Genomic DNA, 15,064 nt, shown 5'->3' on the forward strand with positions numbered 1-15,064 from the left:
TATGACAGCAGTTAATTGAATATAATTAGATATTTTAAACCACTGAATAAAGCATAGTTAAGATTAATTTTATTGAGATTAATTGTAAATAAGAATAGATTAACTGAGTGTTTTGACATGCATAAAAAGTGGTTCTGCAAATTATTTAGAACAGCTCAGCCAGAAGAAGAGAAAATAAATTCCTATATTATTCTAATGTCACACCTCAGATTCATCTCCTGAATAAACAGTACGTTTCAAACTGAAATAGACAGGAATCTTTAAGAAAAACAAACAGCTTCTCGAGATTAAAGCTCCTTTTGTCCTTTTTCGTGGGCATTTCTTCTACCAGACTAAATTAAGCGAGTCTGCAGTACGGTTTTCGGAAGGAACATTTCACACTGAATGGAAAAAATGTTCTATCACATATGAAATTCATGCAGCTGTGCGGAACTTAGTCCAGCTGGTTTAAGACTATAAAACAACAGCAATTGATAGGCAGTAGGCCTTTGCTAGAATCGGTGGCAGACGAAGCTAACAAATTTGACCTGCAATTTTTTTATATTATTTTTGAAATTTTCTAATAGATTGTTTTTTTTCTTCTCTGTGTATTATTATGAAGGGCATGTTATTAGAAAACAATCACATATTTGGAGAAAAAAAAGTGCTGGGGAACAGAGAGGTAACTGGAATCTTGGTATGGGCCTATCACCAGGAATTTCTACGACAAGAATGCAGTGTAAACATGGCTCACTACTGCTAGTTTAATGCTTTGGCCTGTCACTAGTGGCAAATCGATCAGTCCATTCAAGATATGATTATCTAACCTCCGTACTGCTTTAATTCTCAGCAGAAAATCCAGAGCTTCAGTTTTCCTTGAACTGGTTACAGGAGTGGATGCTGTTTAATAAAATTAAGCACACCAGCCAGGACTGCTGAAGAAATCACAGCTAGGAAGGGTGCTTCAATTGATTTTAAAATAAATCAATAGGTGATTAACACAATATTTTTAAAGCCACAGAATGAAGATATATTATATAAACAAGAGTATTATATTTCCAATATCCATTCATTGCTTACAGGGCGAGAGATCTGTGATATCGCATTTGCCTCTTCTCCACACCGATACGGTTCTTCCAATTTTTTTTTTTACGATCAAAATCCAAAATCAGTCTGTGCAACAAGGCTACGACAAGTCATTCCGCAGTGTAAGATTTTAAATCATCCAACCTCTTCTAATAGACTTGAGACTTATTGAGGTAGAAACCATAAAAAATGAAGAAGGGAAATTTAATCCCTGAAATATTGATTTGCACATTAATATCATATAGGCAGAGGGCAATTTGGCTTCATGGAAATGACACATTGTCGACCCTTGGTGAAGTCAGAGCCAATTTAACTGCTGAACATGTCTGAATCTCCAGAGTTATTACGGGCTTCCCTTCTTGCCTTTATGACATTTCTTCAGCCTACCAATGCAATCTTAAATGTATTATCTTTAAGAAATAATTGTAAAACCTCAGGGGTTTTCCTGTTAATGGAAGGGAGTCTAAACCACATCAGATTCTGAAATGCAACATTAAACCCTTGCAATCAACAAAACCACCTCAATTCTCATCCATCCACTACAAGATCTAATATTGTTATTAGAGATAATCAAATTTCATTGTGTAAATTTAGGCTCGTGGATTGGAGCAGTAAATTCTTCTATATTAATGTGATTCCACAACACCCTTATGCTAAAGTTGCTGGCAAAGCATCTTTTTTTTTTCAAAACAGCTAGCTACCAAAGCTACCTAATTGGGTAAATGTTCTCCAAGATTCCGAAATGGAATTGCACTTACGATCAGCTGATGTCTTCTCCTCTTATTTTGAGCTCTGCCTAATTGATAACTTCAATTTGAGAGAACAATTAACCAGTGACATTGCATAAGGCAACAGCAGGTACCATGACTGCCTTACAGATGGTCCACCTGACCTTCTCTTTGTTTCTGGGGAGTATGTTTATTTATTTATTTTTCACAGATTTATGACTTTTTTTTGTCTATTTCCTTGTTGACATTTACGTTTCTTATCGTAAACAAGGAGAGCATTAGCATATGCTTCGAAGAGAGATTATGAATCTTGGACCCATTTGAAATAAAGGCAAATCAACTCCAATAGGAGCTGATTTCTCTACCAATCACATTAAGTATAGCAAAAAAAAAGGGTTGCTGAGAAGAAATACAAAAAAGAATAAGCTTTGGAGGCTATTGTTGTACACCCAAGTGCTCAAACAGCTGGCTTGTCCTGTAAGATAATCTCTGCTCCCCTGCTGAGTAAAGCAGCGATGATATAAAAAGCAAACAAAAACAATCTTTTTCTTTTTGCATATTACTGATGTTATTGTTATTAATGTTATTATTGTTGTTATTATATGCTGTGTGTATGCTGCCATAGTCCTTATTGTGTTGTCTAAGCATAAAGACAAAAATGAAATCGAAATGCATATTTTCTAAATCTTCTATTAGTAAAGCTTCCCAAGTAAGTGCTCTGCCTGGACTCTGCAAAAAAAATGGATTGTAGAAGTGGAAAACCTGACCCAAAGCCCAGTAGGTTCCTGTCAGAATCATCTGTAAACAGAAAGTAGTACAAGTGCTGATGGCACTGAGAGTGTTACATACCCAGGCTGTGTTTTTGCATTGCTTTCAATGGAAGCGATCGATGCCCATGTCACTGTCGTGTCCCAATCGCAGCCAAGTCTCTACCTCAATCTAAGCAGCAGCCCCACAGACTGGGCTGCATATTTCACAGCCTCCGCTTCCACAATACCACAAATATTATATTTTCTGGGCTCTTGAGCGTTGACTGCTCACAAGGACCAAGCCACTGAAAATCCATAGGAAGAGGAGAAAATGCATAGCCTCTTTTGCCTGCCATCTACATGAGCTTTGATTAAAAAGGGCGAAGGGTTAATAAAAAAAAAAGGGAAAATGGAATGAAGCAGAGGAAATGCAACTGTCAGACAACGGGATGACCAGACTTCCGTCACAACAGCCTGTTTGGATAAATATTAGCCACCATCTTCAACATGAAGTTGTCTTTGTTTTATGCAGATCAAGCCCCCCTCCCTTCGGTTTCTATTTTTTTTTTCTTGGGTGAGTCTGAACATTTATTCTCTTGTTTTTTTTAAGAAACATGGATAAAACTTCAAAAGACCCACAAGGGTTAAAAAGGAATGGAGGCGACTGTTTTGCCCTCTCTAACTCCTCTTGTCTCCGGCAGAAGCCAATACCCCCCCCTGCCTGTCCAGCACAACTTGCAGGTAACACAATAAGCTTGTCTGCTACACTACCAACTTCCATCCGATTGCAAGGCTGGTTTCACAATCAGATTAAGGGAGATTGGAATTGGAGAAAGGGAAACAAGTGGGCAAAAGAAAGGAGCTGAAAATGAGTATGCAGTGGCAAATTATACTGATGAAAACAGAAGCCTTAATGTGGAATGTGTTTTCTATTCATCATAATCTGTACCCAATGTGTTCTAGAGATAAAGAGCATTTAAAAACTGAGAGCATTTTTAATGTAAGTTGTTTTTGGGTTTCTTTTCCTCTTTTTGCAGTTGTATTTTTTTTCCTGTTTTGCTACGGTGGGAAGCCAGTGACTTTTATGTCAGCTTTATTGTGTGCACAGCCAGAGAGGCTGATAGCAGGGAGTGGAGAGATGAGTTATGCCTGCCCCTGAAGCCTGCAGCCAGCACAGGACAAGAAAGCTCCAGGAGACAGTCTAAAAACCATCCCCCCACGGCCTTTCTTTGCCGGCCACCCCCAGCTAGGTCATCTGAAGCTAGCAGACCGTACCACGGACAGACAGAGAGAGAGAGAGAGAGACAGCAGATCTGCATATTTCTTTGTAGAAAAGCTTAACAGCATTATGCAGAAATGATCATGGAAAGGAAAGAAGATAAAAAGAAAAAGCTATTTACTTTTTTTTTTAAAGCAAGACATTTTTAGAAAATATTAAGAATAAGAACTTTTTGGTGCTATCTACATGAGGACTAACACTTTTTTTCCTCCCCCTTGGAGCAAAACACATACCTGCAGTCTGAAAATGCCTGAAATAAATGTAGATCATTGTTCAAACTGGGAGGAAAATATGGCAGTAGAGTCACGCTTCAGAATTTTTATTTATCTTTAGAGGGGAAATGCAGCTTCCAGACATCCCTGGCCGAGAGATGTGGAGCGTTTTTTTTTTTTTTTTGACAGTCAGGCTTCTCGCTGTCTGACAGTTTTTTTTCCCCCTGCATTGAGATACCTAATCCAAGCTAGCTACGGCGGAGCGAGAGAACTGGAGTGGGAAAAGAGGAAAGAAAACAGAGCGGACACCCAGCAGTAATCAGTGCAGACTGCTCCCTGGTATGTCAGTTCGGACTAAAGAAAAGAAAGGGGGAGCTAGCTGGGATCTGTGCAGATGGGGAACGTGTGTGTATGTGTGTGTGTGTGTGTGTGTATGTGAAAGAAACAAAGTGAGGCTCTGAGCAAGCGAGCGAGCAAGCAGAGAGAGAGAGAGAGTGGGAGAGTGTGAGAGAGCAAAATATCAAAGATTGTGCAAGATCAGCCTGGAAAGATAATCAATAACCGACCTAAATTTAACACAAACTGCTCAATAAAAGTTAAAGAAAAAAAAAAAACTTACTTTCCATTTCCCTCTCGCAGTTTTCACTCGATCTCCTTGTAAATACTGTGTGTGTCTCTCTCTTCAGCTTAGTCACAATAGCTGATCCCATCCAATAAAAGGATAACGTTCATCAAGAGGACAAAAAAAAAATCAGAATAAAAAAAGGACAATCATATGAAAAAAAGGAATAATCCTGGAACTTTTTGCAGGAGTGCAGATACGAGGAATAGAGCGAAGAGGGGGCTCTGCTTGTTGTTCTGGGTCCGCTGGGTGTGAAAGCATGTGCCATCCGCTGCCTCGCTGTTTGCTTGTGAAGGGCTTGGGAAAAGGAGGAAAGGAAATGAATGTCTTTATTCTGCTAATTATTATCGTTTTAGCCCTGTTTAAAAAAATGGCTGATTAAGTTGAGTGCGCATGTCTTTGTGTGTCTGTTCCTGATATGCACTCTGGGAATGAGAGAGAGCGAGCGAGAAAGAGAGAGAGAGAGGAGAGGAGAGAGAGAGGGGGAGGTGTAATTAGTGAGGTGATCAACAGTCTCCAGATTGCAAATGACGTGCAGCCCGGACTTAGAGCCGCTCGCTGGGGCTGTAGAAACCACAACAATAATCAGAAGCAGGATCACAGAGCAGCCCATCCACTCCTGGCTGAAGACTTAATTACTAACACACACATGTATACAAACTATAGGGCTGGGGAGAATGAGCAGAATCGCAAAGATAATCACATACCAGAAGAATGATAAAAAAAAAACTCTCACATTTACCTTGCAAGGCATTTAAATGAAATGAGGTAGGAACCTTTCTAGACCACCTATTTTAGAGGTGTTCACAAGCCAAGTATGTGTAAAAAATAGAAAAAAGAAGTAGAAACAGTACATTTCTAAGTTCTATTATAAAAATTCTTGCATTATTTAGTTTTTTTCCGAAATCATATTTATTTAAAAAATTTTTTTTGTAAAATTAATATTGAAAGTATATGCTAATGTTATATGTTTGGACGGGTGTACGCTCTCTATGATAAGAAAAAAGTACACTTGCTACTGTATTTCTACTTGCCGTACGCTTTCAAACACGGACAATCCCCGGAGCATTTTTGCGCTGATGGGAAATTGACCACGTAGATGTTACAATTTTAAGAAAACATTCTGTTTTTAAAAAAAATGTTTTTGTTTATGAATGAACAAAGAGTGAGATGATTAGTAAAATATAATCTAAATAAAAACAGTAACCATATGAACATATATTAAGGCTGATTAAGTGAAGTTGGTAGGTTACTTGGCAGTATGTCCAAATTACGCAGATATAGATATTTTGCTTAATCACACAGTTTCAGCAACAGGAGTTCCACAAAGCAAAAGTAAATACAAGTTGAGAGCAGGGGATGTTTACAGTGTCAAAAGCCTAAGCAGGTGAACCATAACCTCATGTTGGAACTGACGTCCCTTTTAAGTCCAGAATTCCTGGGCTACGCGTCAAAAACTTGTCTTACTGTAGGCCTTAAGTACCAACTCTGCCAAATGCCAACAGAAAGGGTTAGCACCATTAAGGCTCCAGGACTATTTCAGAGGAATAAAAAAAATCATAACACACAGACAAGAATTTTGGCAAATCTACGGTCAGCCATATGAATATTTCACTAGAAGACAATTTTGGCAAATCTTTTAGGTGAACAACATTTGAAAATTCAGCTGTGCTTCTAGGATGCATAATATTTTCAGAATTTGACTATGGGGAGAAAAGTAACATGGAAATATATTTAAGGAATCACATGAACATACAACAAACAGATTTTGCGTGATGGTTCTACCAGACCAAATATGTACCTTACTAGCCAAGAAGACGGCAGAAGAAACTGCAACGCGTAGCTGTATAATCGCTCCCAGCCTTCCCAAGTATATTTCTCTGAAAATCTCAAGTGGACCCTAGATTTCTCTTTATTATCTTCATACACACCTACACACAACAATTGCACAGTAATGCAATATGGGTGTGCATATATAATGCAGACACACAAATAGGTATGCAAAAGCTGCGGAAGTGGCATGTGCAGGTATATATTATACACACACACACACACACACACACATATATATATAGATAGATAGATAGATAGATAGATAGATAGATAGATAGATAGATAGATAGATATATAGATGTTTATTTAATAATTTACATTATATTTTATTAATACTGCCTTATTAAAAATATTTATTTCATATTTTATTATAAGGAACATATATACAGTATATAATATACTGATAGATACATATTAATATATTATGTGTGTGTGTGTGTATATATATATATATATATATACAGTATATACACAGATATTTTATATATATATAGATATTTATCTATCTATCTATCTATCTATCTATCTATCTATCTATCTATATATATATATATATATATATATATATATTACCATACAGTAAATATGCAAATGTGCATAAGATGAAGGCCTGTGTTTTAACATTAATAAATTATTAATTGCATGGGCACTGAACATTGATAAACCTGTCCAAACAATCTATGTGTACTAGTAAATAATAACTATTTATTTTCTCATATTGGCCCTTTTTATGGAAATATCCATAGCTAGAAAAAGCACTATGACAATACAAAAGGACATATCAGTCCTGTCATCCTTATTGTTGTAGCTTTCTTTATATCTTTTTAAGTATGGTTTGAGTGTTACTGAATTATAGCTAAATGGACAAAAGGGAAGGCAGGGAATGTGAAGAGGTGAGTTCCCATTTTCATTCTTTCCCCTGTGAATGTTTACTGCCCCTCCTAACCCTTTTATTCTCTGCCCTCTCCCTCTCTCTCTCTCTCTCTCTCTCTCTCTCTCTTCCTAAAAATAGTAGCTCTGGGGAAAAAAAAAAAAAAGATACTGCGGGAAGTTCAGTTAGAAGAAAATCAGGGATGGCCAGGAATCTAGGAAAAATCGAAGAAGGTTAAAACGGAGAGAGAGAGCCAGGTTGGCAGATGTGAAGGGGACGATATGAAGAGTGCAAGAGAAAGGACAGAGAGGAGGCAGCAGCGACCCGGGAGAGGAGAAAGGAGGGGAGGGAAGGATGGATGAAAGCAAGCAAGGAAAGAAGCAAAGAGGCAGGCAGCGTTAGGCAGATCTATTCAGGTTTGTTCTATCAAACTCTATCATGTTTATTATTTATGTTTTATTGCACTTTGATTTCTCACCCATTTCCCCTTTAATTCTTTATGTTTTTTCCCCTTTCATTATTTCTTTTAGCTTTTTTTTTTATAGCTTTTCATCGCACAAATCATTGAGGTCTGCTGCTTTCATACAGATGCTTACTGTCCAAAATGTGTGTTCATTCCCTCAATCTTCTCTGCCTTCAACAAATTCTTAAGTTCATCAAGTTCATTTCATTATTCTGAAGGCATTATTATTCTGGGCAGTTTTATAGTCATGCATGTTGATTTTAAACACTGCATCCCAGTACATGTAACACCTCCTTCTTACTTTTAATGTTCCTTCCTTGATGTGTGCAAATAACCTCTTGTATGTATCTTCCCTGTAGTCTGTGGTCATGTGAGAATACTCTTCATTCATGCATTTCATTTCAATGCTGCTCCTCTTATGACTGAATTAAAATTTCTTTTCTCCTTAAAAAAGTCATTTATTTCACTAATTGACTCTACATTTTCACTCCCCTTTCCTATTGCTCCTGTTACTGTCATTTCCCTCCCCTCTGCCTTACAATCCTGCACAAATGCATCAGCCACAACCTATGATCTCTCCCTCTACTCCACATCCCATTCTAACATTTTAAATATTTTTTTTGACTATAACACAAGTGCAATTTGAGTAACAAAGCACCTAGGTAGGAGTAATGCTTCTCCCCAATCTTTCTTTGATGAAGCGTGCTCTGGGCCTTTTTCACCAACTAATGGGTTAAACATTGAATATTGGTTTTACAACCAGAGCACGACTACTCTTTTTATGGGACGTGTGGTCACTTTATGTGGAAAATAAAGGCAAACATTTATTTAGTCTGTAAATCGATCTTAGCAAACAGCTAAAAAAAAGAAAAAAAAACTACTGCAAGGACATGCTAAAACCTGTAATTACATAGCATCTCCCTTTTAATAGACGTCCCATCACTAATAACTGTCCCAATTCCCTCCCACCCTCAGCCCAAGGGAAAGAGAATCCATGTCTTTTGACGGTGTTCACTAAGTCTATAGAACAGCTCAGTTTGAAACGAGGTATTACAAGATTTCAGTGTTAGAGACCCTTTGTCTGAACTGGAGACACTTTCAGATCCCCAGCCCCCTCTACTCTGGCTTCTTTTTTTTGTGGTTGTTGCCTCTCTTCCTCCCGGGGGCTATTTGACAAAGCAATGTGTTAAGTAACCTTTTCTTAAAAAAAAAAAAAAAATTGTTTTATATATATATATATATATATATATATATATATATATATATATATATATATATTCACAATAAACACCAACATACAAAATACACCCAACAACTTTCAAATGTATTTTAATGTCATAGTAATTTGTCCCATATTTGTTTAGATAATGTTGATATTTAGGACAAGTCCCATAATTAATTCTAATTGCATGCAACATACGCAAATCATTAACACCCACTGACATGTACATATGTAAATGTGTTGTAAATACAGTTGCCCGGACTGTCAATTACTGCCCACTGTTTAAGTAACAGCTGATCCAAACAAAACAAACAATTAAAACAAACTTATTGCTGGTAACAATCACTCACTCCACTCCTCTTGCTGACTTTTGATTGGAAACAAAATGATCTCAAGAGAAAGGAAAACACTTGGCTAGAGAGATTTGGAGAGGTGAGTACAGGTCCCAGAGAGCCTTTCTTCCCATTTAATTTTACTCTTAAAGTGCCCATAGAAAGGCAGCTTATGCGAGTAGGATGCTCTCACCATGTAACTTTCATGCTTCTTCTATCACCCACTGGTGCCTAAGGCAACATGTGAAACATATGTGGAAGGAAAGGCAAGGCGATATGTAAAGAGACTTAAGGAAGAGCAGCCAAGTTTTACTAATCATATACTTGCATACAAATAATAGAGAGTGCCATAGTGGAGAAATATCGAAAGAGGGGAAGGAAAAAAAGAGCAAAGGTTGCATTAAAGGAAGCAGGCATATCAGCGTTACGAACAAAGGGACAGAGCACTGGAATAAAAAAGGAAAAAAAGATGACACGGAAGGGAGAAGGGAAGGTAGATTGAGCCAGGGCGCAGACAGGGTTATGGGTTCAGGAGCCCTCTGGGCTTTAAGAGGTCAAAGCTCTCTGACAGCAGCACCACCCCCCCATTCCAGGCAACCATCCAGTGTTTATAAACAAATCACATCACTGCAGCCCTAGAAAAGCATCCTACTATCTCCAAAGCACTCTAATAGCTCTGACACCCAACCAAAAAAAAAAAAACAGGAAAAATCCAAAACATTGACTTAACTCCAACAATTACACATTCTTTAAATCCACCAAAAATCTCTGGAACACAAATATTTAAAAAAAAAATAAATGCTAAACATGTTTTACTGTTAGGATTCAGCAAGACCTAATGAAACATTTTAAAATGACTAGCATAGAGCAATAATAACAGTTAAATAAGAATTAAATTGACTTGAAAAGTAAATCAAACAGACCTATTTAATAATAATCTGCAAACCATTCAGCTTAGTCCGTGAATTTAATTTACCGTAAACAAGCTATTAAACATATATATTATAGTCTGGATAAATTAATAAAACCAACTATAGAAATGTTAGTTTATCTTGAAAACAAGAAAGAATAATAACGTTGCTTAAGGTGATTTTTCTTAAGCCAAAGCTATACAAATTCTACAAAAAAACTATAAAAAACAGCATACAAACTAAACAAAATCTACACAAACTAAATAGATCAATACATTATATAAAAAGTGTCTATGTTTTAAGAAAGAAAAAACAGACACCGTACATGTCTGCTTAAAAAATTTGCATATGTGGTCTAACTAATCATTTCAAAATAGTTTTATATTTTTCATTTTTGAGAAAAAAAACAACCCAAAAACGAAAGATGAAAGGAGACTATACCTCAGGAGAAAAAAGATCATCTTCTTTCCTTTGTCTATCAGCCTCCTGTTAAAGCATATGGAAAATGTTTTCAAAATGCCGAGATTTGGCACATTGTCATTGCAAAGAGAGGAGCGCAGTGATGCTGTTATAGAAAATGGGAAATAAATTCAGGATTGGGTGCTGCCTCCTTCAATGCGGATTTATCTAAGTTTAATTTAATATTCTGCAATCACTGTATGATCACATATAATTCACCTGGATTTTTAAGGGCTCCTCTTAAATACACTGACCAAGGCACAGCAGAATTTGGATTGATCAATGCATTTTATTTGCATTCTTTCTTTTTTTGGGAGGAAAATTTTTTAAAACATTATTAGCACTTGAATATATATAATAAAAACTGTTAGCATGCAAGGGACATACCTCCTTGCAGAGAACCTTAACATCTAATGAAAGAACACCTGACTTTGACACCCAAATGGCACAATATGGTTGTTTGTAAAACACTAACCTTTAATCAAATTATTGGCATTTCAATTGATTAGATAAACTGAAATCTATAACAGACTACAAGTCATTTCAAATATTTATCTAATTTTTAAACAAATCACCCCAACTCCCCCAAATGATTATCAAAAGGCAAGAGAGACATTCTTAAGATATTAAATTTCGATAATAAAATTATTTCCACCTGGAGAGGTCTAATAATATAAAAACGACAATGATGATAGTAATTATAATAATGAATAATTCAACAACCCTTTGACATACATAAGAGAACATAGTTCAAAAGGCAGCACTTGAAGAAATTTTAATACCATTTTTTAAAACTCTTTGGACTATGAAAAGCATGATTTTAATAAACATAATTTTGTCATAATTAAAAGAAATAGCTCTGACCTCTTTCACCCAGAACCTACGAAAAACATTCTAATAAACATATTAAGGTTGAACACATATGGACAAATTAACCATTTATAACTATTCCTAACATACACCATATATTAACTAATTGCATTTGCGTCTGTAGAACCTCTTTAAATCTATATTACTGCAGCTGACTTAAACCATTTGCCATTTGTCAATAGTATAGCGAAGTCTTATGAGCAATTATCATTTTGTTTTTTGACATTTTGTGCCAGAAGATGCAGTTTATTTAGATGGGAGGAATCTACAAAGTGGTGAAATGTAGGCTGCATGCTTGTGGCATTCTGACTACGAGAAGAGGAAGTGTTGCTGTAACGGGTATTATGTTTATTTGATAAAGAAAATCAATGGAAGTGGCTGTAAAGTAGTTAGTGAGGCGTGTGTTTGGGACTCGGGTTGAATAGTGACTCCGACGGGCTGGTCGATCAGCTATAAGAGCTTTGGAAATCTAACCTAACCCTCAGACCATGCTACTTCTTACTCACTGCAACACATGCTCCAGAGTCTGTCTCATCCCCTCCTGCTCCCTCTGTTAACCCTTTCCATCTACCACCCATTTCACTCTTTAACTCCTGCTGCTATTGCATAACTCTCTGTTTCAATCCAGCATTTTATTTTCAACTGAAACACATTTATATTTAGAGTTCCAGCAAGCCAACTGATCCAAATTGTGCTTGAGGAATGTGCTGTGTTGGAACATCAATTTTCTATCCTTTCAAAATTATGCTTCTTGTTATGTTTTTTGTTGTTGTTTTTTATTGAATGTACTATTTTTCATTTAGGAACATTTTATGCTTTTTTTTTTCTCTAATTTTTTCTGTCTTTTATTTGTATAGATGGATTGTTTATCCTGTTCATGTGTGTTTTTATATATATATATATATATATATATATATATATATATTCTTCTGTGATTTAAATGTACGCATTGTTTTTGTGACCTACAATATAATACCCATGTAAGTTTAGCTTAGTGTAACTTAAACATGGCTTACCTGCTCTTCTGTCCATTTTTTTGCTTGTTCTACCTTGTTATCATTTGAAGGGTCACCTCTAGGTACCTATAAGCAATATCCGGAGCAGAGCTTACCTCAGACTCAGGGACTGGTGCATATGGCTGATATTATAGCTTTTATTTTTGCAGTGCAGATATTTTAATCTCTGAAAGTAACCAGCTACTCACGTTCTTACGTCCTCTTTTTTTTTTTTGCAGAACTAAATGCACGTCCTTTGAAATATCTCTCTGTCATATTCATGATTTGTCACTACACATTGTTTTCTTTGACTTGATGTCTTCAGCTGCAGAAATACACCCCCACCCCTATAAATTTCTACAGACTATGGACTAACAGCAATACCCTACTATGTTAAATGTTTTTTTTTTTCTTTATTTCTTTACCTTTATCTTTTCTTATTTGATTGTCTTGGGTGCATCCTTCATTCAGTTTACAATTTTATGCAATAATCTGATCATATGATCCTTTATTAAAATGCTATAATCATTGCCAAAATAGACATTTCATTCACTGGCGCTCAAAGTCGTAACCTAGATGAACTACTTATCATTGTATATGATTTCTTTTTCTAAAATTATATGTGATATTATTTTTGTATAATATTTTTTTACCATATAAAGATTGGAAATGCTAATCATTTTTTTAAATTTCAAAGTAGCTAAAACGTATAATGTTTTTATTCTTTTTTTGGACCTTATCCTCTGTTACTTTTTTATTTAAATGTTTTTGTATATCCCTTTAATTTTGAATTCTGATCCCAGGTTATCTCTTTTGATTGACTGAGATATATCATAAAATACCATTCCACTTCCCAATACAGTCAGAAACTGATGCACTTTTAAAAACCACTGATGTTATCCAGAGATTGAGGCAGAGGAAATAGATGCTAACGAGGGATGCAGAAAGAACTGCAGAAGTTTCCCAAATCTGCATCTTGGTGGAGTGGGTTTATTGGAATGACTTACTGTACAGTAGCTCGTATCCAAAAGTTTAGGTTGTGAGGTTTATCAGAAATGTACATTTGTGCTTCTGAATTCCTGTATTTTGGTTTATAAAACAACTGTCAATAAAGAAACATAACTTAAATCTGGCTCAATTGTGTTTTTTTTTTATTTTACCAACTGCGCAATTGGTGTGTTTTATGGTTGGCTCCTGTCTTCTGCTACATTTTAACATGAACAAATCTATGAGTGGGCCTTTAGCTATGTATCAGAAATGTTGGGTACAACACTGGACTTGTGGATCTGATGTGGTATTTGGGCCTAGATTCACAAATGTCAAAGGCTACTGAAAAGTAAAGGTAAGAATAAGTGATGTTATTTCACTGAAAATCCAATATGTGGATAAGCAGTTTTCATTGTGTTTTTCTTTTTCTTTTGTGTTACATGTTCTTATTTTTATTTAGAGCCCTCTTAGTCTAATTTTTAGAGAAAACTGCTGTACAACTAAAATCTTTATGATTATAACATTGCCAGAGATGCAACACATTACCTGGAATAGAAGAGATAGCCCATTCTATTTAGTAGGCATATGGAAGACAAAAATGTCTTTATTTAGTGAAATTATTACATTTTTTGATAAAAAAAATAATTTTGAGCCATTTTTAAAACCTACCCTGCTTTTTTAGAGTACTGTGAATAACTATATGTGGCCTATTCCAAAGTCCTGAAGTTGACTATTAGCATTATTTGTGGAGAGCCTTACTATAGTTTTATGCAAATGTAACCACTCCTGCGACTTGTAACAGAAAGAACCAAATTGCTACAGTTATAGGTAGTATATAAGCGGTACATACATCCTGTTAATACGTAAACACCGCTGCAAAGCATTACTACTGTCCAGTCCAATCTAGTTATTATATACATTGTAAATGATCGCAATGATTTGGGAAAAAGGCGTAAAGTAAATTGTTTAATTGTTCAGTGAGCAGTCAGTATTAGTTCACGATGTTGTCTATGGTGATGCTCCGTATCATTCCTACCACCTTCTAGCAACATAATAACTGTAAATCGAAATAAAACTAATCCCCGCCATGTCTTGACAACTTGTAAAGATGATCTTCGTCTTGTTTCACTTAAGTCCTAGTAATAAGAAAATCCAGCATACAGTTATCTGCTGGAAATTGTAAAAAAAAAATTCTAAGAAAATCATTTTCTTAACCTCATCTTTTCCAGATATCCTAAATAGTGTAGGCCCTGTTTATAATTGGCGCATTCAGCCAGGTAGCATTTGGGCAACTCACTTAAACTGCTCAATTGTTTTTTATCATTTTTATGGTGTAGAAAATGTCATGTCGGCGAGCTCACATGGCATCTAAGGGATTGAACAGCACCATGCTTTTAACATTTCACATCTGTCCAACATCAGTGGTCAAAACTCGAAACATGGAGCATTAATATTGCCGCTCGCTT

The 15,064-nt window shown here is 35.9% G+C and overlaps 1 protein-coding gene and 1 long non-coding RNA gene across 9 annotated transcripts in view; one reads left to right on the top strand and one right to left on the bottom strand.

Moving 5' to 3' along the window:
* ZFHX4 (zinc finger homeobox 4) overlaps positions 1–12,759 on the bottom strand; it is a 165,329-nt gene extending 152,570 nt beyond the window's left edge. Inside the window, exons 1-2 of one of the 8 annotated variants that reach the window (XM_083187290.1) lie at positions 10,729–10,846; positions 4,653–4,952 (exon numbers count right to left, since the gene is read on the bottom strand). The gene's annotated coding sequence lies outside the window, so the exon portion shown is untranslated. Of the gene's footprint in view, positions 1–1,059; positions 1,792–1,823; positions 2,601–2,642; positions 3,166–4,652; positions 5,281–6,456; positions 6,543–10,728; positions 10,866–12,632 lie in introns of those variants that run through there. The other 7 variants (XM_083187289.1, XM_083187298.1, XM_083187294.1 and 4 more) reach the window with 7 other exon arrangements.
* Positions 2,641–13,739, top strand: LOC146080247 (uncharacterized). The gene is made up of 3 exons (XR_014474844.1): positions 2,641–3,542; positions 7,501–7,775; positions 12,851–13,739. It is a non-coding gene; the product is annotated as an uncharacterized LOC146080247 (long non-coding RNA).
* The last annotated feature ends 1,325 nt before the right edge of the window (positions 13,740–15,064 follow it).

This window comes from Crinia signifera, chromosome 5 (genome assembly GCF_055691185.1).
Source record: "Crinia signifera chromosome 5, ASM5569118v1, whole genome shotgun sequence".
NCBI classification, from domain to species: Eukaryota; Metazoa; Chordata; class Amphibia; order Anura; family Myobatrachidae; genus Crinia; species Crinia signifera.